We start from the raw sequence: 4,447 nt of genomic DNA on the forward strand, positions 1-4,447 counted from the left end.
GTTCAGAGTGAAGCTGTTTTTGGAAGCTGCTGAGGTTTCGGAAGTACTCGAAGCGGATGTTCCTGCCGAAAATGGACCGCCGAGCAAAAACCATGCTTGTCGGATTCGTTGGAGACGAGTGCCTAGGAGTTGTTCGGGACAAGGAAACCGCTAAGGCTATGTGGACAGCCTTGGAATCTGCATTTGCGAAAAAGTCAGTGGCGAGCCAGACACTCTTGCGCAAGCAACTCGCAAGGCTTCGTATGAAAGAAGGAATGGCGATGCGGAGCCATTTCACCGTTTTTGACGACCTGGTGCGGCAGCTGAAGTCTGCGGGAGCAAAGCTTGAGGAGAACGACCTGGTTTCACAATTGTTCCTTACGCTTCCAAACAGCTACGATCCCCTCTCTCGTTTGTCGGGTGAAGATCACTGCGTCCAGATTTTAGAACTATTGTGATATACCCTTTTGCTGTGAGGTACGCAAGTTATCTCAGTAACATATTTGTCACTGAGATACCTTGATATCGACTGATCTCAAGACCATCTATTATTGATGAATAGAGATCCTGAGTTACAGTATGTGATTCCCCCATTATGGCGAGACTAGCTGGACTACCCTGGAAAACATCGATGAAAATGAGCTCACCTTGGAGATGATCAAACAACGGTTGCTAGGTGAAGAATCGAAGCGTGCTGATCGAAACGATTGCTATGATGATAGATCCTCGGCGGATGGGAAAAATCTCGAAAATTCTCCGGAAGGTGTCATACCGCACCGATGACACCTTCCGGAGAAGGCTGGACATATGAAAAATGATTGTGATGCGGATAATTCTGATAGTGAACATGAAGCGACTGGTATTCGAAAATCAGTATCATTCAATGCGAGCCAAGGTAAGGTGAATAAGAAGACATTCGTTTTCTACGTCGATTCTAGCTGTAGTTTGGGCTGTAGTAATCATTTGATTAACAACAGGCGATTTTTACAATCCATCCGAAGATTCAAGACCCGTTCGTAGTGGACTAGGCCAAGGCCGGCGTATCCAGGGTACTCGATTTGAAATGAAGAACGTAGTGTACCTGCCACACTTAAAAGGTAATTTATTGTCGGTGAAGAGATTGTCTAAGGCGGGAATTGATGTGCTATTCACCAATGACGGCGGAGAAAAGGCTGTACTTGAGCTTGAGCTTGCTTGTTTGTCTTGGACAAATGATACAGTATTCTCCTCCTTTGGCTTTATGTATCCGGGATCAAGGGGTATTTTCGAGGGTTTGGCATCTTGCAATCCAAAACGTGACAGCAGCTTTTGTATGTACACTTTCTGGCTCAGTGACACACCTTCGTTCGTCCGGGTTACTCGAATTCCAAGAAAATGCCTAAAGACGTTACCTTGAAATGGTAGTTTAAGTTCCTCACGATGGCTTCATACTCCTCCTCCGAATTGCAGGCAACTACCAAGTCGTCAACGTACACGGCAATGTACGACATCGTCCCATCACTGTTGCGTTTCGAATACAGGCACGAATCGTTTTCGGAGAGTTTGAATTCAAGTCTCTGGAGAACTGCATTAAGCTTCTTGTTCCAGATGTGAGCTGCGTGCTTCGATCCATAAATCCCTTTTTGGAGGTGGCATACTAACTTGCTGTCCCCAAAATCACAGCCAGGCGGTGGCCGCATGTAAACCATTTCCTGGAGTTCTCCATTTAGATAGGCGGTCTTCACGTCTATGTGCTTGATGAGCGTTGGTGAGCCACAGACAATAAAGCTTTGAGCGTCATTTGTTTGAAGACGGGGGCGAACACTTCATCGTAATCTGTTCCATATTTCTGTGTGAATCCTTGCGCTACCAAACGCGCCTTGTAGCGAACAACGTTTCCTTTTTCGTCTTCCTTCCGTTTAAAAATCCATTTACATCCAATGGTCTTTCGTCCGGCCGGGAGGGGTACCACTTTCCACGTGCCATTTTCCTCGTGGGCTTGTAACTCCTCCTCGATTGCCGCTTTCCACAGGTCTTTCTCTGTACTTTCCATAGCTTCCTTGATCGTGCGTGGTTCGGGAACGTTTGATTTCACCATTCCAATGGCCTCACGATATCGAACCGGCGGGAGTCCTTTAGTGCATCTCTCAGGTCGTCTAACAGTCACAGGTGTATCCGGATCTTCGTCGGTTTCACTTCTCGAATCCTCGGTTTGTGTCCCTTGACTGCAATCCAGAAAATCACCCTCTCCTTCCGAAGACAGCGGCATCTCTTCTTCATCGTATACTTCAACGTTTGGTTCATCTGCTACTTCACGGTGTATCTCCAGATTCCAATCGTACTCCACTAATTGAGTTGGTCTTGAATTTTTCATTAACGGTTTGCTTTCAGTAAGAAAAAGGACACCCCTGCTGTGATAAATCTTGTTGGTTGCCAAATCTACCAAGCGATACGCCTTTTGGGAATCCCAATATCCGACGTATGTGAGCTTCATTCCCTTCGGTTATAGCTTGGTCCGCTTCTGGTCAGGAACATGGACGAACGCACTGCAGCCGAAGATATTCATGTGCTTCAAATCTGGCTTACTCGTATACCAGGCTTCATAGGGGGTCTTCTCGGTAGCACGGGTTGGTAACATATTCTGAACGTAGTTGGCTGTGTTCACCGCTTCTGCCCAGTACTTGTAGTCCATGGATGCATCGATAAGCATACAGCGCGCCATTTCCACAAGGCATCGGTTCTTCCGTGCCGCAATCCCGTTCTGCTGGGGGCTGTATGCGGCTGTGAACTGCGCTGTGATTCCTTTTTGACGGTAAAAACTTCCCAATCGTCTGGATCTGTATTCTCCTCCATTGTCTGCACGAATGACTGCTGGCCGCTTTCCAAAACGGGTCTCCGCCATCTGGACGAATTCTTCAATCTTATCCGGAACCTTCGACTTCTTGTCCAGAAAATATACGACACAGAAACGGGTGAAGTCATCAATTATGGTCATTAAGTAGCGGGCGCCTCCTGGAGTGATGGTATTCATTGGCCCGCATACGTCCGTATGGATCAGCTCAAGCATCTTCGTCGATTGTGCTCCAGTTTGCTTGGGGAAAGGTAGACGGGTCATCTTACCTTTCAAACAGCACTCACAGTCGTGGTTCACGTTGCACTTGCGAATCCTGACACGGGTGGCGAGGTCATCCCGTACCATCTTCTGGATCGCTTCTTCATCACGGTGCCCCAGTACTCGATGCCAATGGTGAATACAGTTTTCAGTATGCTTCATGACAGCAGCGACAATCGGATTGTGCTTGTTCGCTTCGAGGTGGTACAGTCCTGACTTCCTCACAGCAACAGCAGCGACCCATCCATTCTTCGATATTTTGCATTCTTCTCCAGTGAACGTGACTTCAGCTCCTTTTTCGATTAATCTTCCAACGGACACCAGGTTCGTATCCAAATTCGGGACGTGTAGCACTTTATTGAGGGCGACTTCTTTCTCTACGTCGTCAACTGCACAACAAATTGTTCCGGAACTTCTTCCGGCGACATTCACTTCGCTTCCGTCTGCCAACGCAACGGTTAGTCCTGGTTGTTGTCGTAGTGCTTGAAAAAACTCCTTTCCGCACACATGTGGGTGCTTGCTCCGGAATCGACGACCCAGACAGCATTCGTATGGCGCTCATTCCGTACCGCAAAGCAAAACGATTTCTCCTCTTCCACTGCTGCAGCCTTCGCCTTTGGCTTGAACTTCCGGCGGAATTCCTCTATCTTCTTACCGGGCAACTGGCGACAATCCCTCTTGGTGTGACCCGGTCTTCCACTTCTTTCTTCTTTTCTTGTTTATGGCTCGACGTCCCCAGTGAGACTTGGCCTACCGCGCTTCAACTTAGTGTTCTTTGAGCACTTCCACAGTTATTAACCTTCCGTAACTCGCGTGGTTGACTACCTGCGTCAGCACCACGCTCATGCTGAGTACAAAAAGCGAGATTTTTTCAACGTGTTGTACAAAATACAACAGCGCGATCGCTCGTGGGTTAATTGAAGGGCTTTCTTTGCCTGCCATTGCATGAATTTGTATATTGTGAGGCAAGTACAATGATACACTATGCCCAGGGAGTCGAGAAAATTTTCCCGAACCCGCCGTCTCCGGATTGGCGATCCATAGCCTTAACCACTAGACTAGGCTAACTGGAGACCCTGTCCGGTCTTCCACAGGAATGGCAAATAATCGTCTTCTTGGTTGATTCGACTCGTAGAATTGACTCACCACGGGGTAGATTCTTCCTTCGCTTCATGGATTCATCCAGTAACTTCGATTTTACCAAATCCATTGTTAATTCGTCATCTGAGCGGCCCTCGAATGCTGTCGTCAACGTATCATAGACTTCCGGTAGGCTTCTCTGGACCATAGCGACCATCAACTGCGAATCGAGCTTCTGGCCAGCGTTTGATAGGCGCGAGAAAAGACCTTCCATCTCCTGAAGATGTTGCTCCATAT

Source organism: Aedes albopictus, chromosome 3, assembly GCF_035046485.1.
Source record: "Aedes albopictus strain Foshan chromosome 3, AalbF5, whole genome shotgun sequence".
Classification (NCBI taxonomy): domain Eukaryota; kingdom Metazoa; phylum Arthropoda; class Insecta; order Diptera; family Culicidae; genus Aedes; species Aedes albopictus.